Source organism: Ovis canadensis, chromosome 18 (assembly GCF_042477335.2).
Source record: "Ovis canadensis isolate MfBH-ARS-UI-01 breed Bighorn chromosome 18, ARS-UI_OviCan_v2, whole genome shotgun sequence".
NCBI classification, from domain to species: Eukaryota; Metazoa; Chordata; class Mammalia; order Artiodactyla; family Bovidae; genus Ovis; species Ovis canadensis.
The window spans coordinates 78,935,224-78,954,316 of record NC_091262.1 but is presented as its reverse complement, the minus strand read 5'-3'; the positions used below and the strand labels follow the sequence as shown (position 1 = coordinate 78,954,316).

Genomic DNA, 19,093 nt, shown 5'->3' with positions numbered 1-19,093 from the left:
CGAGACCCGTGCTGGGTCGCTGCTTCCCTGGGAAGCCTGCAGCAGGAGCCCCGCGGCTCAGGACAACGAGCCCCTGCTATTTCAAAGGAGCTGGTGAACCTACGTGTCTGCTCCCATGGAGCAGCTGCTCTCCTCCAAGACTCCAGCTGGAGAGGGAAAAAGGCCCCCATCTCCTTTCACTGCCACCAGGCTGAGGGGCGCTCATCCCTGAGTCTGCTGCTCACAGAGATCCTCACCTTTCGTCCTGACAAAAGCCCCATTTCACAGATGAGAAAACTGAGGCTCAGAGGTGAAGTGGCTTTCTCAAGGTCACACAGCAGATAAGGTCTGGTCTATCTAGTGAAACTCTTTCTCAGTGACACAGCACACATGGCTGTCTGTGTGGCCCATGATCACCCCCACCCCACTCTTTCTGGGTTATCTCTCCATCTTGTTGCTAGATGCAGAGGGCTGGGGCGGGTGATCTAGACTCTGCTTCTGACCCTCCTTACTCTGCCCCGTGCCAGCAGATGGGCAGAGAACCTTCCAGTAGACAGGAGGTTCTGCACCTGTGAGGCAGGAAACTAGCCAAGCAGAGAGAGGGGCCGACCTCTGAACTCCCAGAGGGCGTGACCCATGAACATAGGGTGTAGGCATCACTCTCTGCCTTCCCTGCACTCCCAGAGGTGGTCCCTGGCTACAACCACCAGGGTGGGCCAGGATCCCCACGGGGCCTTCTGAGGCCACATCCTGTCCCATACTATCCCATCCCATTGCCCAGCAACCCAGCACCTAGGTGAGCGGCGGGATGAATGGAAGCTTCCAGAAGCTCTGGGTGGAGGCAGATGCTCCTCCCAAAAGGTCAATATCCAGTAGATTCAATAGTTTTCAACCAGGGAGGCATCTTATATGTATTTTTAAAAAATAAAAGGAAGAACGTCCAAAGGCTTGCTTCCTGTGTGGAGCCACTGGCAGCTCACGGCTCATTTCTCCCGTCTCCTCCGGCTATAATTAAGCTCACAATACGGAGCATTTCTGCCTGCTCAGCTCCAGCTCTGGCACAATATTTCAACCCACAGTTAAATGAGGTGGATAAATAAAGAGGCCCCAGACTCCTGCGAGGACAGCAACTGCTCCTGCCCACCATGCTCTGCAGACCCCGCAACGCCCAGTCAGCTTGGACACAGCGACCATGGGCTTGAGACAGACAGAGCCTGCAGGGCCTTCTCAGTGGAGAGGCCATAGAAATGCCAGACCGCTGTCAGGGCCTCAGTTTTTCCATCTGTAATATGGGGGAGCAGACGAGTCCCTCTGGGCTCAGCCCTACAGGCTTTAGCCTCTACATCCTAACTTCTAAGTCAGACTCACAGAGGCAAGCCCGGGAATCTGCATACCCCCAGGGCCCAGGGGGCCCCTAGGTGAGACCATTTTTGGAGGGCCAGCTGCCCAGAGACCCGGGGTGCAGGGCCGGTTTTAGGGTGATCCTAGGGTCCCTCTCTCCGCCTGACATGACTCCAGGCCAAAGGACAGAGAGCCCAGTGGCAGGAGGCCAGCCCCAGGCCAGCAAATGCTGCGATGCTCTCAGGCCACAAGGGGGCAGAGGCGCCCAGACCCAGCACATGCCTCTGCTCCAGGGAGCCAGGCATCACCCGCCTGTCTGTCCAAACGTCTGCGGAGAGGACCAGGCCCCGGGCAGGGGCTGACCTCTCCCCCACACCCCAGGTAGCCCTCAGGCCTCTGCCCACAAACTCATCTGGAAAGCTCATTAAAACTCAACCAGATCCCGGGCGTCCATCGGAATCCTGGCTGAGGGCCCAGGTGTGAGAATTTCACACCATTCGCCGCCCGCACTTCTGATGTGCTCAAAGTTTAACCTCCACCGATTCCGAGTCAATCCTCAGCTGCCCCATATCACAAGGAGGGAAACTGAGGCCCAGGCACGGCATGGGCCTTGAGCTAAGCCCCTCCCCTCCCAAGCAGCGCTCCCGGCATCGAGCAACTTTTTGTTGTGGTGGGAAACGCTGCTGAGAATTTCTTAATTCCCTTTCTCGAAAAGACAGGTTGTGCTTTGTGCAGAAATCGTTATTCAAAAATTACAGACTCTGGTTGTTTCTATGGAAACATTTTTCACCTTATGCAAATGAGGCAAGAGGCATGAAAACAACGCCTTCCCTCTCTGCTCCCCGCCCCACATACACTTCTTTCTTTTTGGAACCTTGAAAAGCGGTGGCTGAAAGTTTAGTCCTGGGCAGGCCGGACACAAGGTGGTCCCTGACCTTCCCGGCAAGCTGGCCCCTGGTTGCTTGGGCCTCCACCCTCCTGGGGCCACCCAGGCTCCGAGCCTCCTCGTCACTTACTCCTGCTCTGGTCATTAGTGGACAGAGACTGGCAAAGTTCTCTCCACGGTGTTCCCCAGCCTGCTGCCCACCCAGACCCGCACAGGGCACCCACCCAAAACGCGGTTTGCAGGCAGCACCCCACTTCCAACCATTTCCCCCCACCCCCCTGCTTTGAGCATCTAGTGTTTGCTGAGCTGGGACTGGCATTCCCTGGAGGGGCTTTTCCTCTGCACCCCTCCTGCCTCCAACTCTGCCTCCGGGGGAGAGTGGTTGGGGGTCCCCAAGGCCAGGGGTAGAGGTGGCAGGCCTGTCTTTTCTCTGACATTGATTCAAGTCCCAGCGCCCTTGCCTGGTGACCTTGTGGTCTTGGGCAAGTGTCTTGGCCTCTCAGAGCCTCGTTTCCTCCCCCGCCTAGAAGAGGGGTGAGGGCCCCCATCTGGCAGGGTTGTGGTTCAGGTGAGATGAAAGCGCACAGTGGGGTCTTTATCCACAGGAATCCCAAGCTGCTCCTTGGGAAGGGGGAACCAGGATGAACTTAGACCTCTGGGGGAAGGGGGCTTCCCTTGTGGCTCGGCTGGTAAAGAATCCACCTGCAGTGTGGGAGACCTGGGTTCGACCCCTGGGTTGGGAAGATCCCCTGGAGAAGGGAAAGGCTACCCACTCCAGTATTCTGGCCTGGAGAATTCCATGGACTGTATAGTCCGTGGGGTCGCAAAGAGTCGGACACGACTGAGCGGCTTGCACTGCACTGCAGGGCGTGTCGGGTAGGGTGTGGGCACTCCAGGGAGAATCCCCTCACCAATTGCTCCTGGCTGAGGAGGCCACCAGGAAGCAGGGACACCGAGTTCAGAGCCCAGACACCTGGGTTCGAGTCCCGACTCAGGGGTGTCTTCACTGTGTCAACTGAAGATCACGGGGCCTGCTTCCCCGTCCATGGGGGGCCTTGTCCTGTCGCCGGCTGCCCCAAGGGCTGTGTGGGGCCCAGATGGCTGATGTCTGTGGGCGAGAGCTGGGGGAGGATCAGGTCCAAGGCGGACATGACCATCCATCCTGAGCATGAGATGCCACTTCATGGCCACAACCCAGCCGTGCAATCCTGACTCCGGGGCCCCTGAGGACATCCCGACCCTTCCTCTGCTGGCTTCTTGCCCACTGCCTCTCCTGAGCAGGCAAGCCTGGAGCCTCTGCAGCACATCCGCTCTGTGTGGCCCCAGCAAAGCACTTGTGTAAGTGAGTAGGTAGGTCTGGAAGCCCGGCATGTGGGTACTGTCACACTTCCTCTTCACGGGTGAGAGAACCAAGGCCCAGAGAGGCTGAGAAACTTGTTCAAGATCACACAGCGAGAGCACGGGGCAGGGGACTAGAAACAGCAAGTCCACCTTCAGCGGTCACGTGCGTGACCAGCACACAATCCTGACCCTGTTTGCACTCAGGGGTTGTAGCAGTTTCCTGGTGTTTTCATAACAACTGACCAGCGATCGAGTGGCTCCAGCAATAGAGATGCATTGTCTCACAGTTCTGGAGGCTGGAAGTCCAAGATCAAGGTGATGGCAGGGTTGGTTCCTTCTAAGGCTTGGGGGAGGCCAGTGGGGGCTGTCCCAGGCCTCTCCCCTCGGCTTCTGGATGGCTGGCTTCGTGTTCACAGGGCCATTCCCTCTATGTGGGTCCCTGTGACCAACTCCCCCTTATGAGGGTACCAGTCTGTTGGGGTCACCCTGATGACTTCTTTTCAGCATAGCACCTCTGTAAAGACCCTGCCTCCAAATAAGCTCATAGTTGGAGGCCCTGGGGGTTAGGAGGTCAACATACAAATTTGGCAGGAGGGACACAGTTCAACTCCAATAGGAGTTGAGATCATCTGAGGTACAGGACCCAGGGGTTCAAGGGTGGGAGAGCATGGTGAATGGAGACTTGTCTCTCCTCTCAGAATCAGACCTTAACCCCCAAAGTCCAGGCAGTTAGGCTGAGGGCCCCATCTTCTAAAGAAGCCCCCTAGAAACAGCCCAAGGGGACTAGCATGGGGCGGGGAAGGAAGGAGACAGAGCCCCACTCCTGACCCTTTGAGCAGGCCTGCAAAGTCCTCGGGCAGAGAATCCTGTCTGTGTTCCACTGAGTTCAGCAGTTCAATACACCAGCTATCAGAACACCATCTAGAGGAATAGAAGAAAACCCAGAGGAAAAACGAAATATTATAATACTGTGAAAAAAAACTCAGAAATGGGTGCAAAGGGAGAAATGAAAGAATGTCAGTTTTCTGGCTGGGTGGGGAGGGGGCGGGGGCTGGATTCTGTCTGTGCTGGTTATCACCTCACTGCCTTTCAGCTTCAAAGCCACCTTGATGCCTCTCCAGGTGAAGGAAGATGAGCCCCCGAGTCTTCCTGGGAGGCTGGCACACATTGAGCTTGGTTCCAGAAGGTTCTGGAGTCCATGCGGGAGCAGGGGGTCACCATCACCTTGTGGGCAGGTCCACAGTGCGCCTGGCTTCCCCAGCGTCAGCCAGGCAGTCTGGTCATGAACCACGCTTCTCCATGGGCAGTTTCCCTACACCCTAGAGGGCAGATTTCCGGCAAGTCCCCTGTGATGGATTTCCAGCTTCTGCCAGCCTGGCAACACAGTGGCCCCTTGGCCATTCAGTGCAATATAACCACTCCCCCACAATAATATCTAGAGCTCAGTCCAAGGGTAAGTGGCATCTTCTCTGGGTGCCATGTTAACTCTTAGAGCAGTGGTTACTCCTTATTATGGGTTGGCCCAAAAGCTTGTTCAGATTTTTCCATAAGACATCTTAACAAAAGATTCCTAATGAATCTTTGGGCCAATCCAATATCTACCATTCCTTAGAGGTCTCTTCATTTCTAACCAGCCAGTCTCTCAGGACTCCAATCCCTTGTTATAGGTAATAATTCTGTAATAATTCCCTGTTCAAACGAACGTGTCCCCTCCGCCTCCTGATGGGACCCTGATGGATACAAAACCGGTAATAGGAGAGGTCCCAGGTGGTACGTGGGGATGGGATTGGTCCTGCCTCTGGGGGGAGCACACAGCACTGAGCAGCAGGGCCACCATTAGCCAAACCATCACCTGTCGCTGATTGCGCTGAAGTGGCTGGTGCCTGAGGACTGTGAGTGGAGGCTGAACTTGACCCTCACGGTGACCTGGAGGATGCAGGTGAGCTCAGGATTCTCACAGGTGCAGCCGAGCACTTGCAAAGAGCAAAGGACAGCCTCAGCCCCGTCAGCTCAAGGCGCAGCCTGGGAACCAGCCCACTTCCATGACAGCTCCGAAGGAAGCGCGAATGTCTTTTTAGCTGCAGGCCTGATGTCGCTGGAAATCAAATACAAAATTTAATTGTGCAGGTTGCTGAAATATATCAATTGAATTCATAGTCTCAACAAATTTCTCATGGGACAGATAATGGCGTTGATTAGCAAAGGATAGGATCCTGAACCCTGGAATGAGGACCTCGGATTGGATCCAAATGACACTGTCGGTCTGGAACTGCATCAGGCGGAGCCTCCCTCACCAGGGGAAATAGCCTTCCTTTCTGTGTCCTGAAAGACTAGCCTTCCTCTGCCTGAAATTCCTGTGAGAGCTCACCTGGGGCCCCAAAGGGGCTGCTTCTTCCCCTCCAGACCCACCACAACCCCTCCCGGTTGCCACTAGACACACACCTAGGGCCCATTTTCAGTGTCCTCCAGGAGCACAGGTACACACTTTGGCCATGAAAAGCTTCCCTTGCAGAAGAATCGCAAGGCTTTGCTGGTGCATATTGGCAGAAACCCAGGGGACCATTGTGGGAACGGATTCTGAGGGGATTAGACCAAGAAAGGAGCCATACAGCATTCGATCAGGGCACACATGGTGGGCGTGGCTGCGTTCACTGAAGACTGAATTTAATGTGTTAGCTTATGTAACTAAGTATTAATTATATAACCAAGTACCATAAACTCAGAGACTCAAAACAATACATTTTTATTATCTCACAGTTTCCATGGGTCAGAAATCTGAACATCATGACTTCCCTCATGGTCCAGTGGCTAAGACTGTGCTCTCAGTACAGGGGGCTGGGGTTTGAACAGTGGTAGAGAATCCTCCTGCAATGCAGGAGACCCAGGTTCGATCCCCAGGTCAGGAAGATCCCCTGGAGAAGGAAATAGCAACCCACTCCAGTATGTTGCCTCACTCATCACCTCCCAAAGAAGCCCTCGCTCACATCCTTGCAGAAGGAAATAGCAATCCACTCCTTTGCCTCCTCATGGACAGAGGAGCCTATCGGGCTACTGTCCTTGGGATTACAAAGAGTCAGACATGACTTGCCAACTAAACAGCGTAGCAGCAGGGAACTAGATCCTGCATGCAGCAAGTAAGAGTTTGCATGCCACAAATAAAGACCCTGCATGCTGCAACCAAAGATTCTGAATGCTACAACAAAGATCAAAGACCCCACGTGCCACTGCTAGGACCTTGCACAGCCAAATAGATAAAGAAATATTTTTTAAATTAATTTTTTTTTACTTTACAATATTGTATTGGTTTTGCCATACATCAACATGAATCCGCCACAGGTGTACACGTGTTCCCAATCCTGAACCCCCCTCTCACCTCCCTTTCCATACCATCTCTCTGGGTCATCCCAGTGCACCAGCCCCGAGCATCCTGTATCCCGCATCGAACCTAGACTGGCACTTTGTTTCTTATATGATATTATACATGTTTCAATGCCATTCTCCCAAATTATCCAACCCTCTCCCTCTCCCACAGAGTCCAAAAGACTGTTCTATGCATCTGTGTCTCTTTTGCTGTCTCGCATACAGGGTTATCATTACCATCTTTCTAAATTCCATATATATGTGTTAGTATACTGTATTGGTGTTTTTCTTTCTGGCTTACTTCACTCTGTATAATCGGCTCCAGTTTCATCCACCTCATTAGAACTGATTCAAATGTATTCTTTTTAATGGCTGAGTAATACTCCATTGTGTATATGTACCACAGCTTTCTTATCCATTCATCTGCTGATGGACGTCTAGGTTGCTTCCATGTCCTGGCTATTATAAACAGTGCTACAATGAACATTGGGGTACACGTGTCTGTTTCAATTCTGGTTTCCTTGGTGTGTATGCCCAGCAGTGGGATTGCTGGGTCATAAGGCAGTTCTATTTCCAGTTTTTTTAAGGAATCTCCACACTGTTCTCCATAGTGGCTGCACTAGTTTGCATTCCCACCAACAGTGTAAGAGGGTTCCCTTTTCTCCACACCCTCTCCAGCATTTATTGCTTGTAGACTTTTGGATTGCAACCATTCTGACTGGTGTGAAATGATACCTCATTGTGGTTTTGATTTGCATTTCTCTGATAATGAGTGATGTTGAGCATCTTTTCATGTGTTTGTTAGCCATCCGTATGTCTTCTTTGGAGAAATGTCTGTTTAGTTCTTTGGCCTATTTTTTTGCTTGGGTCATTTAATTTCTGGAATTGAGCTGCAGAAGTTGCTTGTATATTTTTGAGATTAGTTGTTTGTCAGTTGCTTCATTTGCTATTATTTTCTCCCATTCCAAGGCTGTCTTTTCACCTTGCTTATAGTTTCCTTTGTTGTGCAGAAGCTTTTAATTTTAATTAAATTCCATTTGTTTACTTTTGTTTTTATTTCCAGTATTCTGGGAGGTGGGTCATAGAGGATCCTGCTGTGATTTATGTCAGAGAGTGTTTTGCCTATGTTCTCCTCTAGGAGTTTTATAGTTTCTGGTCTTACATTTAGATCTTCAATCCATTTTGAGTTTATTTTTGTGTATGGTGTTAGAAAGTGTTCTAGTTTCATTCTTTTACAAGTGGTTGACCAGTTTTCCCAGCACCATTTGTTAAAGAGATTGTCTTTAATCCATTGTATATTCTTGCCTCCTTCGCCGAAGATAAGGTGTCCATAGGTGCATGGGTTTATCTCTGGGCTTTCTATTTTGTTCCATTGATCTGTATTTCTGTCTTTGTGCCAGTACCATACTGTCTTGATGACTGTGGCTTTGTAGTAGAGCCTGAAGTCAGGCAGGTTGATTCCTCCAGTTCCATTCTTCTTTCTCAAGATTGCTTTGGCTATTCGAGGTTTTTTTGTATTTCCATACAAATTGTGAAATTATTTGTTCTAGCTCTGTGAAAAATACCACTGGAAGCTTAATAGGGATTGCATTGAATCTATAGATTGCTTTGGGTAGTTTACTCATTTTCACTATATTGATTCTTCCGATCCATGAACATGGTATATTTCTCCATCTATTAGTGTCCTCTTTGATTTCTTTCACCAGTGTTTTATAGTTTTCTATATATAGGTCTTTAGTTTCTTTAGGTAGATATGTTCCTAAGTATTTTATTCTTTTCATTGCAATGGTGAATGGAATTGTTTCCTTAATTTTTCTTCCTATTTTCTCAGTATTAGTGTATAGGAATGCAAGGGATTTCTGTGTGTTGATTTTATATCCTGCAACTTTAATATATTCATTGATTAGCTCTAGTAATTTTCTGGTGGAGTCTTCAGGCTTTTCTGTGTAGAGAATCACGTCATCTGAAAACAGTGAGAGTTTTACTTCTTCTTTTCCAATTTGGATTCCTTTTATTTCTTTTTCTACTCTGATTGCTGTGGCCAAAACTTCCAGAACTATGTTGAATAATATGGTGAAAGTGGGCACCCTTGTCTTGTTCCTGACTTTAGGGGAAATGCTTTCAATTTTTTACCATTAAGGGTACTGTTTGCTGTGGGTTTGTCATATATAGCTTTTATTATGTTGAGGTATGTTGCTTCTATTCCTGCTTTCTGGAGAGTTTTTATCATAAATGGATGCTGAATTTTGTCAAAGGCTTTCTCTGCATCTATTGAGATAATCATATGGCTTTTATTTTTCAATTTGTTAATGTGGTGTATTACATTGATTGATCTGCGGATATTGAAGAATCCTTGCACCCCTGGTATAAAGCCCACTTGGTCATGGTATATGATCTTTTTAATGTGTTGTTGGATTCTGATTGCTATAATTTTGTTAAGGATTTTTGCATCTATGTTCATCAGTGATATTGGCCTGTAGTTTTCTTTTTTGTGGCATCTTTGTCAGGTTTTGGTGTTAGGGTGATGGTGGCCTCATAGAATGAGTTTGGAAGTTTACCTTCCTCTACAATTTTCTGGAAGAGTTTGAGTAGGATAAGTGTTAGCTCTTCTCTAAATTTTTGGTAGAATTCAGCTGTGAAGATGTCTGGACCTGAGCTTTTGTTTGCTGGAAGATTTCTGATTACAGTTTCAATTTCTGTGCTTCTGATGGGTCTGTTTTCTGTTTCTTCCTGGTTCAGTTTTGGGAAGCTGTACTTTCTGAGAATTTGTCCATTTCTTCCACGTTGTCCATTTTATTGGCATATAATTGCTAATAGTAGTCTCTTATGATCCTTTGTATTTCTGTGTTGTCTGTTGTGATCTCTCCATTTTCATTTCTAATTTTATTGATTTGATTTTTCTCCCTTCGTTTCTTGATGAGTCTGGCTAATGGTTTGTCAGTTTTATTTACCCTTTCAAAGAACAAGCTTTTGGCTTTGTTGATTTTTGCTATGGTCTCTTTTGCATTTATTTCTGCCCTAATTTTTAAGATTTCTTTCCTTCTACTAACCCTGGGGTTCTCTGTCCTTGGGATTACAGAGAGTCAGACATGACTTACTGACTAAACAGCATAGCAGCAGGGAACTAGATCCTACATGCAGCAAGTAAGAGTTTGCACACCACAAATAAAGACCCTGCAAGCTGCAACCAAAGATTCTGAATGCTGCAACAAAGATCAAAGACCCCACGTGCCACTGCTAAGACCTTGCACAGCCAAATAGATAAAGAACTATTTTTTAAAAAGAAAAGAAATCTGGACCTGCCTTAGCCAGGCCCTCTGCTTCAAGGTTTCTCACAGAGCTATAATCAAGGTGTTGGGCAGGACTGCAGTGTCATCTGAAAGCTCGACTTGGGAAGAATCCACTCCTAAGCTCCCAAAGATGGTGGCAGAATTCGGTTCCCTGCAGGCCCCTGGGCTGAGGGCCTCAGTGACCAGCTGGCTGTTGTCTTCATAAACCTCTTCAACGTGGTCACGTTATCCAAGCCTGCAGGCTGAGGAGGCACAGACTGAAGTTCCAGTCTTTTATAGCCTGATCATGGAAGTGACAGCCCACTGGCTTCCTCATAGGCTGTATTGGTTCTAAGTTTGTCCCAGGCCCCATCCACACACGAGGGGAAGGAATCTCATGAAAAGGTGAATGCCCAGAGGCTAGAGTCCCTGGGAGCCTTCTCAGAGTCTGCCCACCACCAGCTGAAGTGGCTGACAGCTTCTTCGGTTGGTTGACTAGAGCTTGGTCTCAACAGTCATCCATGGCTCCTGAGGTTGAGATGCCAGTGCTGCCCAGAATGATGTGGGGTGGGGTGGCGGGGGGAACACTGGGCTAAGTGAAAGTGTTAGTCGCTCAGTTGTGTCCTACTCTATGCAACCCCATGGACTGTAGCCTGTCCCACTCTTTGCAACCCCATGGACTGTAGCCTGCCAGGGAATTCTCCAGGCCAGCATACTGGAGTGGGTTGCCATTCTTTTCTCCAGGGGATGTTCCCGACCAAGGGATCAAACCCCAGTCTCCTGAATTTCAGGCAGACCCTTTACTGTCTGAGCCACAAGGGAAGCCCTAGGCTTAAGGGGGTGGATCTCAAACATGAAACCTGCTGGTTGAAAAGATTAACTGGGTATAGCTGATCCTGTGCCTGACCCTGGGAAGCTAGTCAGAGAAGTTTAATCACAACAGACACAGGACTTCCCTGGTGGTCCAGTGGCTGAGAATCCACCTGCCACTGCGGGGCACTTGATTTCTATCCCTGATCCTGGAAGATCCCATGTGCCACAGGGCGACTAAGCGCCTGTGCCCTGGAGCCTGTGGTCTGCATCCAGAGAAGCCTCCACAATGAGAAACCCAGCCAGAGAAACAGTGAAAGTGAAGTCGCTCAACAGTGTCCGACTCTTTGCAACCCCATGGACTGTAGCCCACCAGGCTTCTCCATCCATGAGATTTTCCAGGCAAGAGGACTGGAGTGGGTTGCCATTTCCTGCTCCAGGGAATCTACCTGATCAATCTTCCTGGATCGAACCTGGGTCTCCCGCATGGTAGACAGACGCTGTTGCCTTCTGAGCCACCAGGGAAGTCTAACTAGAGAGAGCCCACACACAGTAATGAAGACTCAGCGCAGCCTAAATAAGTAAATAAACAGAGCAGCCACAACAAAACCCAGTGAGACAGGCAGGGCAAGAATTTCTCCAAAGTCCATTTAAAAGAACAAGACCAAGGTTCAGAGAGGTCGAGCAAAGTGCCCATAGTCACACAACATGCGCTGGTTCTGACTCCAGGGTGTATGCCTTCTCTGCTCCTCCTGTTGGGGGGAAGAAGGACCGAGGCAGAGCACATAGCCCCCTGCTACTGCAGCTGAGCCCCAGACTTCGATCAGCCAGCCCAGGGAGCATGGACCTCTCATGCTTGGGGTGGTGTGGCCGGGAGTGACCAAGCGCTGGGCTGGACTGCCAGGGAGGGGGCAGCCAAGCTTTTGCTGGCCAAGAGGGATGCAGAGCTAGAAAAAAATCATTACAGGTAGATGAATTATTCACAGCATCGTTGACCTCTCAGGCCCTGGACAGCCGGGAGCTCGCCAAACATCCTAGCGCATCTTATTACCCAAGTGTAATGGCCTCTTTTTCTCTGTCTCAGAAGAAAACGATTCAACATCATCAAATATTAACGCAGGGCGGCTGACGCGGTGGCTGCTCACACACTGGCCCTTCTGGGCTGGCCCAGAGGTCAGGGATGACGCCAACCTGGGGCCCAGAGACTCGGCCGGAAAGGGCCCGGGTGGCCGTGACTTTCCTCCTAAGCCTGCCGAGTGAGGCCTCACACACAGCAGCCTCCCTCTGCCCCATAACCTCAGGAGCACCAGAAATGCTATGCTCGGTTTTCCTGAAACAGGGGTGAACATTCATTCTGCACACTGTCCCCACGCTCAGTGGGTTTGAGATCCCCGGGAGGGGGGTGTCTGCCCTCCCGAGGCTGAGGCATCTCAGGGTTTGTATTAGTGTCCCATGGCCGTGGTAACAGATTACTGCAAACCGAGGGTCTTAAGATAACAGATATTTATTCTCTCCAAGTTCCGGAGGCCGCAAGTCTGAGATCAAGCTGTCTGCAGGGCCACACTCCCCCTGAGGCCCTGGGAAAATAGCCTCCAGGCCTCTTTGGCTTCTGGCGGCCGCCGGCGGTCCTCAGCGTGCGGACACGTGATTCCCATCCCTGCCTCGGTCGCCACGTGGGTTTCTCCCGTGGGTCTCTCCTCCTCGTCTCATAAGGACACCAGGCGTTGGATTCGGGGCCCGCCCTCCTCCAGGGTGACCTCATCCTAACTGACTACACTTGCAACGACCCTATTTCCAAATGGGAGCGCATTCTGAGGCTCCTGGTGGATACGCCCAGGAGGACTCAATTCAGTCCATCGCAGGGTCCTTCACGGTCACAGTTCACCTGGGTTCTGATTTTCAGATCCACAAGTCAGGCAGGCAAACCAACCCCAGAGTTTCTCCGAGTTCCTTCTTCCTCTCTGGTCCACATCCACACCTCTCCCACTGTTTCCATAGGCCCCCTGGGGACGGGAAAGTTCAGAGGGCTTGTCTAAGACCCTCTGTCCAGGTGCCCCTCAGCTCACCCCCATCACTCAGAGGGACAGGGGCCTCTCAGTCCCCCGGACTGTGCCAGGTGCCAGGACCCTGAGCTCTGAGTTCTCAAGTCGGGGTACAGCCGATGCGGTGGACACCCTTCCCACATGCCCTTGGCTCTGACCTTCCCGGACACCCTGACCCAGCAGATTCCAACTCTGCACACCTAGGCCCTTTACCTGCGGTTTCTCCAGCCATCATAGTCCAACTTGCTGCTGCATGGGGTGGCCCAGAGCCAGGAAAACCACGTTCCTCCCCACGGATCAGCCCTCAGCCGGCGGCCCCAGTGCCCTCACCCCTGGACTGGCCTGTTTGGCTGCTCATTCCATGCTGTCTCAGAGACCCCTGAGGGCACAGGCTCCAGCACCCACCTCCCGGATGACTCTGTAGCCGCCCCGCCTTCGCACCACAGTGCTTCACTCATCACCTCCCAGAGAAGCTCTCACATCCTTGCAGGGTCTGCTGCTGAGGAAATCCATCCTGAGACACACGGTCTAACATTTTCCCTTGCTAGTTCAGCCCAGGTCCCACTCTGGGACCCTCCACACCCCAGCTCTTCTCTTCCTGATCCAATCGCCTCTCCTGCCTCACCAGGAAGTGGCTTCATTCATTTAAAAGCCAGAGTCTGAGTGTGAACTCACCAGCAGCCGCCAGGCAGGCCACCTACCCTCTCCTCCCACTGTTGCCACCTGTCCTGCATCTGCCCAGGGCAATCCCAGGATCATGCCACATCTGTCCCACGGTTTCCCTCTATCCTTTAGTTCAGGAGACCCCCACTTTGCAGGCACCCCCAGGGATCCCTCTGTCCATCCCTCAAGGCCAGCCCCGGCAACCCTCCTGCAGGAAGCGTCCCCACACCCTCCAGCCAGACACAGCCATACCCCCACCCCCCAGGCTCTGCAGGCACAGCCGATGGCCTCCACCGGTGTGTCCCCTCCACTCGAGCCACCCCTGTATCCTCGGCACCCTCAGAAAGCCAATCTGGGTCATCCATGGGTGTTTGACAATGAGGATGGCCAACACCCTAGTCTTAGTGGAGGGAGAAGGTGCGAGCACACGTGCTGACCTAGTGAAACTCTCCCGCAAACGTTTGCCAGCGCCTCTTCCCAGGCCCCGGGCTGTAGGGCACATACCGGGCCCACCTACCCCCCAGGCCTGCAGCAGCACACCTCTGAGCCACAGCACAGGCTGATCCTTGTGCCTGGAACCCCACCTATCATCCAGGTCCCTCCAGACCCTTGGCCAGGGATGGGGACTCCTCTGCTGCCCCCCAGGCCCCAGGCCTTGCCCCATTACTGTCCGTGGGCCTCTGGATCAGAACGGGCCTGCTAACTGGCCTGTCCTCTCAGGGGTCAGCTCTTTGGAGCAGTGAGATCAGCCAGCAGAGTCAGCAGTGTCTCCCAGCCCACTCTCCTCTCCCCAGGGCCCCCCTTCATCCTGTCCCCTCATCCCCCCACCTCAAGCTGCCCACATCCCCTCTGTCCTCACATCGTCTTGCCCTAAGTCCCGGAGCACAGCCCATTTCTGCCTTGATGCTTCCTGGCTTCTAAACAGTAGTATCCACTGCACCCTCACCTCTTGCCCAGGACGCCTCGATCCCACCCTGGGCCTGGCCTGGGCAGGGTGACCCAGTGACTAGGACACAGCAGGAGTCTGGAGCTGCTCCCAGACCAGTGGGAGCAGCTGATGCATAAACAGCAGTGCAGCTCAGGGCACTGGGCAGAGGGTCCCCAAACACTGTGAGACAGTCTGAGGTCTCCAGGGGGTGACACCTGAAGGCTGGACACAGTCAGGCATGAGGGAGGTGTTGGGGGACCAGGGAGCTGTGGCTGGAGGCAGAACCACGGCCAGTGGTCGGCTGTGAGCATTAGGGCCGAGGGGGGAGGCCAGGAGGGTGCAAGGCCTCCCGTTGGTCTGCCTGTACCTGGGGGGCGAGGGGAGATGCTGCAGTCTGGGCCACGTGGTGATTCTCAGGAACCTGAGGTGTTTTTGCCTTTGTAGGCTCCTTCCAATATTAAAAGTTTTTTTAATTATATTTTACAACTGCACTGGTATAAAGACAAATATAATCCAGGCTGGATTCATATTATTATATTTATCCTTTTCCTTTTGATTCTAAAAGAAATTAAAACGAAAAGATGTTTGCAGGCCCTGGCGCATGACGAGGCCCCTGTTTCTGTTGCTTTTTAAGGGACTGGGCAGTCTGAACTGCTGGGCCCAGCTCCCGCCGGAGGCTCCACTGCCTGGAGGGGTCACTGGAGCTAGGGGCACAGGGGGAAGAGAGCTGAGTTCCTGCAACTGGCAGTCACCTTGAGGGGGGTGTCTAAAGCCAGACCTGAGGCTGGGGGGCTGGAGGGGTTCAGCTCACCCGTGGCTCACGGGACTGCTGCTTAGTCTCCCATATCTCCGGAGGGGCTGGGGCTGGGAGCTGGAAGTGAAGCTCGTTTGCCCAAACCCCCAGCTACCAGGGAGGTTTCCTCATCTGTAAAATGGGACCATTCATGTGGTGTGAACTACACTTGGTGCTTGGTGAGTCCTTGACAATTGTCACCACCTTCCATTCTTATCTCTGTTATTAAGAGTTATCTGAAGGGTCTCCTTGGCCCCCAGCAACTCCCAGAGTGATCGTCATTATCCCCACTCGATGGATGAGGAAGCTAACCAGCAGAGGACAGGGAGCTATCTGGGGCTGCGGGCTGCAGCAGCTCCAGTGAAGACAGGAGATTTCAGTTCCCAGGGAACAGTCTAGAAGCAGAGGTGCAGGGCAGCCCCCCACACCCCTCCCCGACCATGGCACATTCACCACATCACCTACCTGGCCACCAAGGCTGGACGGGCCCCCAGGCCTCCCACTGCGTCCCCAAAGCTTCCGCAGCGGGATCTGCGGTTTGTTTTCTCTTTAAGTGGTGACTCATGTTCTGGAGACATCATATTGCAAGAACAGTACATTCTCTGGGGCCCACACGGGAAGGATGTATTTATCAGGACAGCTCAGGACTGACTGAGCCTCGTGCCTGAGGGCCTTGCAGCTCCGCAATTCCCACATCCCTCGGAAGCAGCCAAGACCCTCGGAGCGAGTAGGCAGCGTGGAGGTCCTGGGAGCCGCCACAGCCGCCGCCTGCCCCAGAGGGACGGATGGGCTGTGAAAGTACAGCCTGGCGGCCCGCAGAGCAGCCAGCCCTTCACCATGGAGTGTCAGCCTGCTGAGCAGCACCCCAAAGGGTACGGAAGAGTCTTCCACCCTGGGGTCTCCACTGGGTGATTTTAGCCACAGTCCGGCATGAGCCATGATCCATTTTACCTATTTGTTCAAGATTCATTCCTTTATATATTAAGTTTGCCAAGTGCCTATGCGGGGTAAGCATCCCTCTAGATACTGAGAACAGAGACGTGGACTAAACAGATCAGGTCCAGTGGGCGGAACAGAACTGAACACGTCATCACACACTTCATTAGTTAACGACATGCAGTGAGGGACAAGGAGCGTGGGGAAGTTCACCCAGGGCGCTTACCGGTGATGCCAAAAGCTTGGCTCTCTGTCCATGGGTGCCGAATCGAATCTCAGAGACAGTTTTGGGTGAAGTAGAAAAAGAATAGCTTAATTGCTTTGCCAGGCAAAGGGAGACGCAGTGGCTGGCTCCTGCCCCGAAAACCTGTGTGTCTCACCCTAGGAGGGTTTGATGAGGAGTTATATAGCTGCACCCCATGGGGTCGCAAAGAGTCGGACACAACTGAGCAACTGAACTCAACTCATTCAACTTCTATAGCCACAGTTCAAGAGTGAGGCTGCTGACAAGGTGAGGGGACAGGAGGGTCTCAAGGGCTGGCTTTCCTAATCTTTATGAACTTCCCTGGCCCCTTTAATCTGGCCTTAGGCGGTTTCCTGGACATGAGTGTGAGCAAACTCTGGAAGATGGTGAAGGACAGAGAAGCCTGGCGTGCTGAGTCGCAAAGAGTCAGACACAGCTGCGCGACTGAACAACCCAGCTGCTCTTCCTCTGAGCAGTAACTGTTGGAATCTGCCCTTTGGAACTCGGGGGAGGCCGTGGAGGCTGGAGTCTTGCCTACAAGAAACGGAGGACAGAAGGGCTTCTGTGCCCAGAAACCCCACAGGGGCCTTGGTTCCCCCAGGGAGGCCCCAGAAGGCTTCTCAGGCACAGAAACGCCTAGAAAGGGGACCAAGGAGAGGAGGAGATGCTGGGTGAGGGAGCAGCGTGAGATGGGAAGGAGGCTTCCTGTTCCCGCCCCAAGGCCGGTGATGTTCTGACAGCCGGCATGTTTGCTCTAGGACTCTGCCCCAGGCTCTGCCCGAGGCCCCGAGACGCGCAGGTACACCCCGGTCCTGCCTCCAGCTGCCCGGTGTCATCAGGAGAGGCAGACGTTTCGGGACCATCTCCGGACGCACCCACTCCCTTTTCCCTTCCTCTCTTATGTGCCCTCTTGCCACACAGCGCAGCCAGGAAGATTCTTGCTTTAGGAGGAGTGTGAGGACCCCTGGGGACAAGGGCATCCTGGAGTCTGGGAGATGGAGCACCTGTCACCCAGGACTTCCCACCTGACCAGACAAGGGAGCTGAAATTCAGCGGGGAGGAGGAGTGGTGAGGGTCCTTCAATCCCCCAGGGAATCTCAGGAATGTGCCAAAACCCTGGAAGATGCCCAAGAAGCCTCTGGGTAGGAAACATCCCAGGTAACCCAGTAACTGTCCCTCCCCTAGACCCTGCAAGAGCCCCTCACCACTCTGCCCACCTGTGCTCCACCCCATTCTCCACCCCGAAGCCAGGGATGCAGTTCAAAACCCAATGTATACAATGGAATATTACTCAGCAGTAAAAAAAAGAATGCATTTACATTAGTTCTAATGAGGTGGATGAACCCAGAGCCTACTATACAGAGTGAGGTGAGTCAGAAAGAGAAAAACAAAAATCATATATTAATGCACACACGTGTATATATGGAATCTAAAAAGATGGTATTGATGAATGTAGTGCCACAGTGGAGACACAGATGTAGAGAATAGACTTGTAGACACAGCAGGGGAAGGAGAGGGTGGGACAAATGGGGAGAGTATCACTGAAACATACTCATTCATTTCAGTTCAGTTCAGTCGCTCAGTCGTGTCTGACTCTTTGCGACCCCATGAATCGCAGCACGCCAGGCCTCCCAGTCCTTCACCAACTCCCGGAGTTCACTCAGACTCACATCCATAGAGTCCGTGATGCCATCCAGCCATCTCAATCCTCTGTCGTTCCCTTCTCCTCCTGCCCCCAATCCCTCCCAGCATCAGAGTCTTTTCCAATGAGTCAACTCTTTGCATGAGGTGGCCAAAGTACTGGAATTTCAGCTTTAGCATAATTCCCTCCAAAGAAATCCCAGGGTTGATCTCCTTCAGAATGGACTGGTTGGATCTCCTTGCAGTCCAAGGGACTCTCAAGAGTCTTCCCCAACACCACAGTTCAAAAGCATCAATTCTTCAATGCTCAGCCTTCTTCACAGTCCAACTCTCACATCCATACATGACCACAGGAAAAACCATAGCCTTGACTAGATGGACCTTAGTCGGCAAAGTAATGTCCCTTCTTTTGAATATGCTATCTAGGTTGGTCATAACTTTTCTTCCAAGGAGTAAATGTCTTTTACATTCATGGCTGCAGTCACCATCTGCAGTGATTTTGGAGCCCCCAAAAATAAAGTCTGACACTGTTTCCACTGTTTCCCCATCTATTTCCCATGAAGTGATGAGACTGGATGCCATGATCTTCATTTTCTGAATGTTGAGCTCTAAGCCAACTTTTTCACTCTCCTCTTTCATGTTCATCAAGAGGCATTTTAGTTCCTCTTCACTTTCTGCCATAAGGGTGGTGTCATCTGCATATCTGAGGTTATTGATATTTCTCCCGGAAATCTTGATTCCACCTTGTGTTTCTTCCAGTCCAGCGTTTCTCATTATGTACTCTCCATATAAGTTAAATAAGCAGGATGACAATATACAGCCTTGACGTACTCCTTTTCCTATTTGGAACCAGTCTGTTG

The 19,093-nt window shown here is 51.8% G+C and overlaps 1 long non-coding RNA gene across 1 annotated transcript in view; it reads right to left on the bottom strand.

Annotated features, from left to right (window-relative positions):
* Positions 1-2,085: 2,085 nt before the first annotated feature.
* LOC138423644 (uncharacterized) overlaps positions 2,086-19,093 on the bottom strand; it is a 73,355-nt gene continuing 56,347 nt past the window's right edge. Inside the window, exons 2-3 of the long non-coding RNA XR_011250335.1 lie at positions 5,400-5,642; positions 2,086-4,468 (exon numbers count right to left, since the gene is read on the bottom strand). This is a non-coding gene — a long non-coding RNA (uncharacterized lncRNA). The remainder of the gene's footprint in view (positions 4,469-5,399; positions 5,643-19,093) is intronic.